The 12,959-nt window shown below is 33.2% G+C and overlaps 1 pseudogene; it reads left to right on the top strand.

Moving 5' to 3' along the window:
• Positions 1 to 12,959, top strand: part of LOC143641338 (protein O-mannosyl-transferase TMTC3-like) — a 45,959-nt pseudogene that overhangs the window by 12,346 nt on the left and 20,654 nt on the right.

Raw genomic sequence — 12,959 nt, 5'->3', positions numbered from 1 at the left:
TTATGGGTAAAAACTGAAGTTATACAATCATACTAACACTTTCAAACTGGAAAATAGTGGCATGTCATGTTTTCATATAAGAAGACTGAAGTTTAGAAAAGTTGTTCAAAAAGCAGTTAATAGTTGATACAGAATTAACCTTCATAGTTCATTGCTCTTTAATCACATTATTACTAAATAGCACATTCACTTAAAGATGAAGTATGTTTTCTATTTAAACAAAACATAGGTATATTCTATTGTATATTTTTAAAGAATGGTATTGATTTAAATGTTTATTAACCTGCTTCATTTACATTTTTATAATCCTTTTTTTGTGAGACTGACCTGACAGTTTTTAAAGTTTTTATTAGATATAAAAAAGTATACTTTATTGTAATTCTCAGGAATTTGTATGTTTTTTATTTTTATTTATTTATTTATTTTTGAATCACATCGGTTACAAATCCACGTTTTTACATATTGCCATACTAGTAACTGTTGTATTCTGCTATCTTTCCTATCCTCTACTATCTCTCCCCTCCCCTCCCGTCTTCTCTCTCTACCCCATCTGCTGTCCCTGTTTAATGTTAATCTTTTTCTCATGCTCTTCCTCCCTGCTCTGTTTTTAGTTGCTCTCCTTATATCAAAGAAGACATTTGGCATTTGTTTTTTAGGGATTGGCTAGCTTCACTTAGCATAATCTGCTCTACTGCCATCCATTTCCCTGCAAATTCCATGATTTTGTCATTTTTTAGTGCTGAGTAATACTCCATTGTGTATAAATGCCACATTTTTTAATCCATTCATCTATTGAAGGGCATCTGGGTTGGTTCCACAGTCTAGCTATTGTGAATTGTGCTGCTATGAACATTGATGTAGCGGTATCCTTATAGTACACTCTTTTAAGATCTTCAGGGAATAGTCCGAGAAGGGCAATAGCTGGGTCAAATGGTGGTTCCATTCCCAGCTTTCCAAGGAATCTCCATACTGCTTTCCAAATTGGCTGCACCAATTTGCAGTCCCACCAGCAATGTACAAGTGTACCCTTTTCCCCACATCCTTGCCAGCACTTGTTGTTGTTTGACTTCATAATGGCTGCCAATCTTACTGGAGTGAGATGGTATCTTAGGGTGGTTTTGATTTGCATTTGTCTGACTGCTAGAGATGGTGAGCATTTTTTTATGTACTTGTTGATTGATTATATGTCCTCCTCTGAGAAATGTCTGTTCAGGTCCTTGGCCCATTTGTTGATTGGGTTATTTGTTATCTTATTCTCTAATTTTTTGAGTTCTTTGTATACTCTGGATATTAGGGCTCTATCTGAAGTGTGAGGAGTAAAGATTTGTTCCCAGGATGTAGGCTTTCTATTTACCTCTCTTATTGTTTCTCTTGCCGAGAAAAAACTTTTTAGTTTGATCAACTCCCATTTGTTGATTCTTGTTATTAACTCTTGTGCTAAGGGTGTCTTGTTAAGGAATTTGGAGCCCGACCCCACAATATGTAGATCGGAGCCAACTTTTTCTTCTATCAGACGCAGAATCTCTGATTTGATATCAAGCTCCTTGATCCATTTTAAGTTAACTTTTGTGCATGGCGAGAGAAAGGGATTCAGTTTCAGTTTGTTGCATATGGATTTCCAGTTTTCCCAGCACCATTTGTTGAAGATGCTATCCTTCCTCCATTGCATGCTTTTAGTCCCTTTATCGAATATAAGATAGTTGTAATTTTGTGGATTGGTTTCTGTGTCCTCTGTTCTGTACCATTGGTCCACCCGCCTGTTTTGGTACCAGTACCATGCTGTTTTTGTTACTATTGCTCTGTAGTACAGTTTGAAATCTGGTATCACTATACCTCCTGATTCACACTTCCTGCTTAGAATTGCTTTTGCTATTCTGGGTCTTTTATTTTTCCATATGAATTTCATGATTGCTTTATCTATTTCTACAAGAAATGCTGTTGGGATTTTGATTGGCATTGCATTGAACCTATAGAGAATTTTGGTAATATCGCCATTTTGATGATGTTAGTTCTGCCTATCCATGAACAGGGTATATTTTTCCATCTTCTAAGATCTTCTTCTATTTCTTTCTTTAGGGTTCTGTAGTTTTCATTGTATAAATCTTTCACCTCTTTTGTTAGGTTGATTCCCAAGTATTTTATTTTATTTTATTTTTTTGAGGATATTGTGAATGGGGTGGTTTTCCTCATTTCCAGTTCAGAAGTTTTGTCGCTGATATACAGGAATGCCTTTGATTTATGCATGTTGATTTTATATCCTGCCACTTTGCTGAATTCATTTATTAGCTCTAGTAGTTTCTTTGTAGACCCTTTTGGACCTTCTAGGTATAGGATCATATCATCTGCAAATAGTGATAATTTAAGTTCTTCTTTTCCTATCTTAATGCCTTTAATTTCTTTTGTCTGTCTAATTGCTCTGGCCAGTATTTCGAGAACTATATTGAATAGAAGTGGTGAGAGAGGGCATCCCTGTCTTATTCCAGATTTTAGAGGCAATGCCTTCAGTTTTTCACCATTTAGAATGATGCTAGCCTGAGGCTTAGCATATATAGCTTTTACAGTATTGAGGTAAGTTCCTGTTATCCCTAGTTTTTCTAATGTTTTGAACATAAAGGGATGCTGTACTTTGTCGAATGCTTTTTCTGCGTCTTTCGAGATGATCATATGGTTCTTATCTTTAAGTCTCTTAATGTGGTGAATAACGTTTATTGATTTCCGTATATTGAACCAGCCTTGCATCCCAGGGATGAATCCTACTTGATCATGGTGCACAATCTTTTTGATATGTTTTTGTATCCGAGTTGCCAGAATTTTATTGAGGATTTTTGCATCTAAATTCATTAGGGATATTGGTCTGTAGTTTTCTTTCTTTGAGGTGTCTTTATCTGGTTTGGGAATCAGGGTAGTATTGGCCTCATAGAATGAATTTGGAAGTTCTGCCTCTTTTTCTATCTCCTGAAATAGATTGTAGAGTAATAAAGGTATTAGTTCTTCTTTAAACTTCTTGTAAAACTCTGCTGTATATCCATCCAGTCCTGGGCTTTTCTTGGTTGATAGTCTTTTGATGGCTTCTTCTATTTCCTCACTTGATATTGGTCTGTTTTGGTTGTTTATGTCATCCTGACTCAATCTAGGTACTTCATATATCCTAAGGAATTTATCGATGCCTTCACTATCTTCTATTTTATTAGATTATAGGGTTTCAAAATAATTTTTAATTATCTTCTGTATTTCTGAATTGTCTGTTGTGATATTGCCTTTTTCATCCCGTAAGCTAGTAATTTGGGTTCTGTCTCTTCTTCTCTTTGTTAGCGTGGCTAGTGGTCTATCAATGTTATTTATTTTTTCAAAGAACTAACTTTTAGTTTTGTCAATTTTTTTGATTGTTTCTTTTGGTTCGATTTCATTGATTTCAGCTCTAATTTTAATTATTTCTTGCCTTCTACTGTATTTGCTGCTGATTTGTTCTTCTTTTTCTAAGGCTTCGAGGTGTAGTGTGAGGTCATTTATTTGTTGGCTTTTCCTTCTTTTAAAGAATGAACTCTATGAAATGAATTTTCCTCTTAGTACTGCTTTCATAGTGTCCCAAAGATTTCGATATGTTGTGTCTGAGTTTTCGTCTTGAGTTTTCTTTCTTCTAATTGCTCTGGCCACTGTTTCGAGAACTATGTTGAACAGAAGTGGTGAGAGAGGGCATCCCTGTCTTGTTCCAGATTTTAGAGGGAATGTGCCAAGGATGTTTTGAAGAACTGGTTGTCTAGCTGCAAATTCTTTTAACTTTTGTTTTTCGTGGAAGATTTTTGTTTTATCTTCAATCCTGAAGCTTAATTTTGCTGGATACATGATTCTTGGTTGGAACCCTTTTTCTTTCAGCGTTTGAAATATGTTGTTCCAGGATCTTCTAGCTTTCAGAGTCTGTGTTGAAAGATCAGCAGTTATCCTGATTGGTTTACCCCTAAATGTAATCTGCTTCCTCTCTCTTGTGGCTTTTAAGATTCTCTCCTTATTCTGTATGTAGGGCATCTTCATTATTATGTGTCTTGGTGTGGATCTCTTATGATTTTGTACATTCGGTGTCCTGTAGGCTTCTAGTATTTGGATTTCTTTTTCATTCTTTAAGTCTGGGAAGTTTTCTAGTATTATTTCATTGAATAGATTGCTCATTCCCTTGGTTTGGACCTCTATACCCTCTTGTATCCCAATCACTCTTAGGTTTGGTTTTTTTATGTTATCCCCTAAATCTTGGGATGTTCTGCTCATGATTTTTTTCACATTCTGGCTGAGGTGCCAATGTTCTTTTCAAGTTGAAAAACTTTGTCTTCGTTGTCTGAAGTTCTGTCTTCTAAGTGTTCTACTCTGCTGGTAATAGTCTCATTTGACTTTTTAATTTGGTTTATTGTTTCCTGCATTTCCAGGATTTCTGTTTGTTTTTTATATCCTGTATCTCCCTATAGAGTTGATCTTTTGCTTCTTGGATTTGTTTATGTAATTCATTGTCAAAGTGATTTTTCATTGTCTGAATTTGCTGTATAATGTCTTCCTTGAGACTTCAGATCATCTGAAGCATATATATCCTGAACTCTTTGTCTGACATTCCATCAGCTGCAGATATTACCTCATCTAATGTCAAATTGACCTGTATTTTTTGTGGTCCTTTCTTTCCTTGTCTTTTCATACTGCTTATGATTCTTTCTAGCTTTGTTTAACTGTTGTGTTCATGTTTTTCCCCTTATATATTTGTATTGTTCTTGTATAGCTCCAAAATCCCTCTTTTGCGGAAAAAGAGAACTGTTAACAGTTCCCAATATCAACAGTGCATTATCTAAGCACAAGTTTTCATTATTAATACATTTATAGTTAGATTCTAAGTCTATAGATATTGGTTTTAATTATTACTTAAGAATATATTCATTAGTTTCATAAAAGGCATACCATATCTGGTGGCATATAGAAAACTTAATTTCAGACGAAGGATGTTATACTTAGAGGGAAAGGAGTGAGAGTATGAGGTTAAACTAACTTAGCACCTTTGGAGAACTCTAATCACTAGACTGGTAATTTGTGGAAAAATGTGTAGACTCAACCTTCTATCTGTATTTAGATAGTTACCCTATGTATAAGAGAGCAAAAGTTAGGAGATTGAAAGTGGGATAGAGAGAATACGAATTAAAAAAAAGAAAAAAAATAACAAGGAAGAAAAGAGAAATAAGAGAGAAGGAAAAGGAAAGTAAGATAGAAATAAAGAAAAAAATGGGGGAAGGTGGGGTATATTCAGTTCCTCTATATTATATTACTTTGGTAATTCGGTTGTTCATGCACAGTTCTTGGTTTCACATATGTTGAAGTTGTGGAAGAGAGAGAAGAAAAGAAAAGAGAGAAAGAAAGAGAAAAAAAAGTCTCTCAGAACACTATTTTCCTTACTTCCAGTAGGTGGCGTTGTCTATTCCTAGCTTGAGCCTCTGTATTCAGGGTGGTGGGTATAGCCAGTGTGAAAGGAAATGAGCTTCCACCTGTATCTTCCCTACTCGAGTCTCTGAGGTAGAAACCAGGTGCCTGTACAGTTGTTGTTTTGCGTTGATAGCTACAACCCCCAAAAGCTTGTGGGAAATATTTTGAGTTATCGTAGCTAAGGGTTGAGGAGTTGGAAACCAGGTATCTGGGCAGTGCAAAACTGTGCTGGTAGCCACACCCCCTTTGATGTGTTTTAAGGGTTGATGGGCTTCCTCCGGACTAGTACACGGGGCAGGGCCGAGCTTCCTCCTCCTGTCTGGCTTGGCGCTGGGCGGCTTCCTCCTCCAGTCTGGCTTGGCTGGCACCCTTGTCTGTTTTTTAGATTGATACATTTGTCTAAATTTATCATTCTCCTTTGTTTTAAAAATTAATACTTGATTGGCTTATTTTCATCTACACAGAAATTTTTAGTTAAAATTACATATCTTGATAAATCTTCAAAATTGCAAGATTTAAATACATTTTAAAATGTGAAGTATTAACCAATAGGAAATAACAAAAATGTTGATATGAAATCACAAGTAAAGTTTAAAGTATCTTTGTATGATATTATAAAATTATTTCATTTAGTTTTTTTTTATTTATTTATTGTTCTGTTCTTAAATTGCAGCTTGGACTCCAATTGCACTGACAGTGTTTTTAGTGGCTGTTGCAACACTGTGTAAAGAACAAGGAATAACAGTTGTGGGGATTTGTTGTGTGTATGAAGTATTTATTGCCCAGGGAGTAAGGAAAATAAACTTTCTTATTGCAATCTTTTATCCTAGTTGAATCAGATTTTTATAACCTTATTTTTTATATATATATATAATTACATAAATCAGTTTGCTTACCAATAATGATATCAAAAATTTGCAAAAGAAATTCTATAAAGAAATCAGTGGTAAAGTATAGTAATACTGTTATGGTATAATTTATAATTTATTATTGGATAAGAGTATTGGGCTCAATTTTGTTCATTATCAGTTCCACAAATTGTTCCATGTTGACTTTATATTTATACTTAATTTTTTTATCTAATCTTGCATTTAGAAAGTACTGTTATTTAAAACATAATATATTGTTATTATTTAAACTTTTTTTCTTTTTCACTATACTTTTCCATTATTATGTAGTACTGCTGGACAGTTTCTCCGTGGAAAGGGTAGCATTCCATTTTCTATGCTGCAGACACTAATAAAACTCATTGTCTTGATGTTCAGTACGTTATTGCTTGTTGTGATTAGAGTCCAGGTTATTCAGTCCCAACTTCCAGTGTTTACAAGGTATGAAATTCTGGTTCTTTTTTATTTTTAATCATTTTGCCTTTTTAACTTTGGACTTTAAGTGATCATAAATGTTTGGGAAAGTCTGATTTACACTGAATTTTTTTAGCAGTTTTATTGAGGTATAGTCTATATATTTTTAAAACTGCAGATCATGTTTAAAATATACAAATTCATTAGTTCTGTCATACTTGTACATCCAAGAAACCACCACATCAAGGATAATGACCCACAAATTAGTTAAGTATTAGGGTTAAAGTGGAGTCTTCTCTATCCTTAGTGATTTTTGTTTAACAGTTGTTGAGAGAAGAATATTGAGATCTCTACTGTAATTGTTGATTTGTCTTATTGCAGTTTTTTCAATTTTGTTTCATGTGTTTTTTAAGCTCTGTTTTTAAGCGCATAAATGCTTAGGATTTCCACATCATCTTGATGAGTTAATATCTTTATCATTATTAAATGAGCTTCATTGCTAGTAATAGTCTTTACCTAAACATTCACTCTGTCTTATATTAGTTTGTCACAAAGGCACACACCTGTAATTGCAGCAACCTGGGAGACTCAGGCAGGAGGATGACAAGTTTCAGGCCCGCCTTGGCAATTTAGTGAGAAACTATTTCAACATAAAAAAAAAAGTACTAAGGATGTATGTGGCTTAGTGGTAGAGCTACCTACTGAGGAAAAAAAATTGTCATGCCAGCTCTCCTTTATTAGTGTTATATAATACATATTTTTCCATCTTTTTTCTTTTTATCTATCTCCCCCTCCCCTCGTATACATATGTTTTATATCTACACATATTTTGTGTGTGTGTGTGTTTTGCTTTTTGGGGGGGTTTGGATGTTTGAACCCAGGGACACTTTATTGCAATCTACATCTTCTGCCCTTTTTACCATTTATTTTGAGACAGGGTCTCACTAAGTTACTTAGTGAGTTGCTAAGGTTGGACCCAAATTTGCAAATCTCCTGCCTTAGCCTTCTGAGTCAGGAATTGCAGGCTTGTGCCACCAATCCTGGCTGCTTTTATATTTTAAAATAATTTCTTGTAGGTTATATATAATTGGGTCTTAATCATTGTTTTTTGTTTGATTAGATAATCTGAGGTGTTTAAAATGAAATATTTGGTCCATTTATATTTAATATAATTATCGATACATTGGATGTAAATCTTCTACCTTAAGTGTTTTCTCTTTTTCTCATTTGTTTGTTTCCTTTTTACTTTCCCATCTTCCTTAGAACTTTCCCTTTGTGCTGTTTGTATATATTTCCCTTGAGCATACATTTTAATGCATTGTTGTTACATTTGCTTTAGATGCTTATCCTTAAGCATTTCAGTGGTAAAAGTCTTTTATATTAACTCATGAAATTATTTTTTCCCAGGGCTCTGCATTCTGTTAGTGACATTTTTCCTTATCATGAAAGACTTGCACATTTCTTAGTATGCAGCAATAATTCTGTTAGCTTTTATATCTAAAGATGTATTCATTTTACCTTTTTTAAAAAATATTTTTATTTTTTTAGTTGTAGATGGACACAATACCTTTACTTTATTCATTAATTTTATGTGGTGCTGAGAATTGAAACTGGTGCCTCACACGTGCTAGGCAAGCACTCTACCACTAAGCTACAACCCCAGCCTGAGTGGAGAATACTACACTTGCTATTTCTCATTCAGTATTCTAAAAATATTGCCCTACATCTTTTGGCTTACATTTTCAGTAAGAAATCCTTTCTCATCCTGTATCTTTAGCCTTCTGTAACATTTATTATTATTATGTCATGTTAGTGGGGGGGGGTACGGCTGGAAGGTACACATACACGCGTGTGTATGTGTGTGTGTGTGTATCTGTTGTTAATTTCATCTAGTTATTTTTCATCTTAGAAACTGTTTTCATCTCTAGAAGGAAGTCTTGATTCAAATTTTTTTAATGTCTTTCATATGTCTACATAATCTATTTTGTTTTATTATCCTTCAATACTTTTTCTGTGATCCATGCCATTTTGATCAATTTATATTGAATAAATTTTCTTCTCATTGTGACTTTTATTTTTTTGCTTCTTTGCATGTCTGGTAAATTTTGAATAGATGCCATATATTAATTGTATCTTCATGTATTTCCATATAAATATTTTTGAGCTTTGTTCTGGGATACATGTAAGTTATAAAAAATGTTTTATCTTCTTGTCTTACTTTTAAACTCTTAGTGGGACCACAGCAGGCTTTAGAATCAGCTAAATTTGCACATTAACATCTTTCTAACTTATACCAATGACTGAATTACGAAGATTTCACATGGGTGCTGAGGGCATTTCTTCCTCTGTATAATTTTATGGGACTTTCATTTCTCATCCTGTTTCTTTATCATTTTTCAAAATGTTCTTTCCCATTAGTTTTCCTAAGATCATTTTAACAGTCACAAAGTAAATGGCCTAAAACAATAGAAATGTATTCCCTCACAGTTCAGGAAGCCATACGTCCAAAATTAAGATGTTGGCACAATTGGTTTCTTGAGGAGGCACTGAGGAAGAATATATTTCATGCCTCTCTCCCACCTTCTGCTGATTGCTGACAAGCTTCAGCATTCCTTGATTTTGTAGCTGTATCACTCTAATCTATTCTGTCTTTACATGGCTTTCTTTCCCATGTATATCTATCCTCTCCTTTTTGTATAAGGTCATGGTCATTGGATTTAGGGCCTACTCTAATACGTCCTCATCTTAACTAATTACTTTGGCAAACTCCACACCCCAAAAAAAAGCCATAGTCTACAGTTTTAGATCGACATGCATTTGGGGGAGACATGATTCAGCGCACTAACCTTAGACACTTCTTCTCATCTATATTCAAGCAGGAACTCTTCAATACTGAAAGATAGTGGGGCCGCTCTGCAGTCTCTTAAGTTTTCTTATCATTTTTCTTCTCTCTGATATTCTACCCAACTAACTATAGACCCCTGAGCTCCTCAGGCTTCTGGTGTTTGAAGCTCCATCTTCTCAACTTCAGATATACCACTGGACTCAGCCTGAGTTCCATCATCTTCTTGCACCTACCTAGTGAAAATTTAATACCTAGATAGAGCTTTAAGTTGGTACAAGATGATGATTGAACTTAAGCTAAGTCCAGTGGTGTTCCAGCACATAGGCCAGGGTACTTTCCATGTCATTGCATTGTGGGCAGTGAATAGAATAAATTTTTTTCAGATAATTTTCTAAGTCCAAAACTTTATAGTGTTTTCACATAATTAATTGACCTCAGTATTATTTTTTATTTAAAGAAGAATGACTTCAACTTGCAGAATTTTTAATTCGAGTCGAGCCATATAAAACTGAACTCATTCAGGTATAACAGTATTGGAAATGGATTAAATTGTAGATATATATTTTTATATATCCTTTAGCCCTTAGTTTCAATGTTTTTATTCTGATTATTACTCCATTTAGAGAATTTAAATGAACTGTTTTCTGTGTCTGTTTCTACAGTCTGAAATGTGGTTTATATTGTCTTTGTGGCTCTTTGTGTCTGGAACATGTACCATTAAATATATATTTTCTAAATATAAGCATTTAAAAATATGTACATGTGCATTTATATGAATTTGATTCTGTTACACTACCCTATGAAACTGATTTTAATGATTTGTTTTACGTTGATTATAATATGATTTGATCTATTTTAAAGTTAACTTTTTTTTCTATATCAGCTATCCTAAATATAGGAATAAATATAGGAAAAAAGGTTTGTATTCATTTATGCCAAATTTTTTGAAAGTTAAAGTACTAACAAAATTTATTATTCTTCATATGTATAGAGATTTCAAATATGAAAATTTAAAAAAATTATTCAACATGTGCTTTTTCTCAGTTATTTAACATTTTAAGAAAATCAAGTCTAAGGGGTAAATGTTGTTTGTTTTTTTTAATTATTTAAAAATGACATTGGGTTTTTATTGTTATATTTTAACATTGCCAAAAGAATTGGAAGATAGATAAAAACATACAAATCAAAAGTTTTTCATTTGTAATGTACTATTTTAAAGTAATTTAATTTACATCAAATAGTCTATGCTAATAAAATACATAATTAACATATGATGAAGGGGTTAGGGAAATAGCTTAGTTAAAAGAGTGCCTTGCCTCACATGCACATGGCTCTGGATTCAATCCTTAGCAGCACAGGAAAAAAAAATCCAAAAAAAAAGTGTCAACTTTCAGAGAAACAAACTAATATATATTTTATTAATATACTAGGAAAAAAAGTTAGAACACAACTAGAATGTTACATAAACCTACACAATTACAACTCTCTACTAGAAATTTAGTTTTTAGTTTCCTAATAATCAAAGCAAGGATGGTTAAGTTAGGGGGTAATATAGTTTTCTCTGTCCATGAAAGAAAAAAAACAAATTTTGTGTAGAAAACTTAATTTTTTTTTAATAAAAATTAGCATTTAGCTTTACTAACTACTAGCAGTTCTCTCTAAAATAAATGTCTTATGTAGGGAAACATTTAATGAGATTTAGTGAAAATAATTCTACCAAATGTCATATTGTAGTATGAATTATTCTAATAATAACTAGAAAGAGATGACCTGCTTATTCTTCAAGTAATTCTTCATAAATATCACTTCTCCCAACTAGACATTTTATATAATTCAGATAGTTTGAATTTTAGTAATGATTTTATGCAATATTCAATATTTTATTTATATATGTTGTAGAATAAAATTTGTGTTTAAAAAGTGTTTTCTTATAAGTAGCTTTTATTTTTTTTAATTCTTTATACAGGTTTGATAACCCAGCTGCTGTAAACCCAACTCCCACAAGGCAGCTAACTTTCAACTACCTCCTTCCTGTGAATGCTTGGCTTCTATTAAATCCTTCAGAGCTATGCTGTGATTGGACCATGGGAACAATACCACTTATAGAGTCATTTCTAGATATTCGAAATCTTGCTACTTTTGCTTTCTTTTGCTTTCTGGGGGCTTTGGGAATATTCAGTCTCCGATATCCTGGTGATTCCTCCAAGACGGTTTTAATGGTAAGAAACTTCTTTCACTTTTTCTGCAATGTTGCATCCAGTTGATTGACACTATCTTTAATTCATCAAAGACATCTTTTTAAAGCAGTGTCTTTCCTTGGTCAACAAATACGTTTAATTTATAAACTTATTTTAGTTTATCCTAAAATTATAAAGCAAGGCACGTAATTTTCCTAATTAGGTGGAAACTAAAATCAAGATGTGTCTTTTTTTTAAGTTCATTTTCCTCTCATAGAGAAGAGTGTCCTATGAAATATGCAGCTAGAGAAATATATGTTAAGTTCTCATTAGCAAAATATTCATTACTTCCTGAGATAGCTCTTGCTATCTTCAGAGAATCCTGTTTAGTTGGAAAGGTTTTGTTGTTGTCATTTTTCTGAACTGTTTATTTGTAATTTTCCCTCTCTGCCCTCAGTTCTTCCTCACTCTAGTTATTTTCCCTCTTCCTTTTAATTATTAAAGACAGTAATAATCTATAACATTTTCTTAGCATTTACTACAGATTACAAAATATAGTGCTTCAAAAACATTTCATTTCTGGCTATAGCCACTAAATGCATACTAGGCAGCACTTTATACACAGAATATGATAATAAGAGGAAATATAAGGTCCCATTTCCAGGGAGCTTGTCTTCTAGAGAAATTTGAAGCCAGTGGCTGAGAGAATATAAGATTTGGGAGAGATCGTGTTTACATCATCCTTGGACATGTTGAATGTGAGGGTTATTTAAAGCATCCTAGTATAGATTTTGAACAGTACTTCATGTCAAAAAGAGTTGCCAAAGTTTAAAATAAAATTTTTATTCATTAGCATAGTGGTAATTAATTGAAACCAGAATGTAGGTAGGATTGCATTTAGAGAGATTATAGAGCAACCTTTGTCAACAAGGATTTTTTCAGTTCAAGAACAGTTGCTAGCTGGTAACATTGTAGATGCGTACAACAAAAGTTAATTCATGTTCATTATAGATGCCTTAAAGTATCTGATCTCATTTCACCCCTAGAATAGTTAAGGTGACTGAGTAGAGTGAAAAGAGAAGCCTACAACTAGATCTTAAGCAACTCCCATATTCAGATTTTGAATAGGAGACAGACCAAGGGAACAGAAAAGTAGGAAAGTATATTAGAAAAGACAGAATGTTTAAC

Source organism: Callospermophilus lateralis, unplaced genomic scaffold (genome assembly GCF_048772815.1).
Source record: "Callospermophilus lateralis isolate mCalLat2 unplaced genomic scaffold, mCalLat2.hap1 Scaffold_96, whole genome shotgun sequence".
Classification (NCBI taxonomy): Eukaryota; Metazoa; Chordata; class Mammalia; order Rodentia; family Sciuridae; genus Callospermophilus; species Callospermophilus lateralis.
This window is presented reverse-complemented; position numbering and strand designations above follow the sequence as displayed.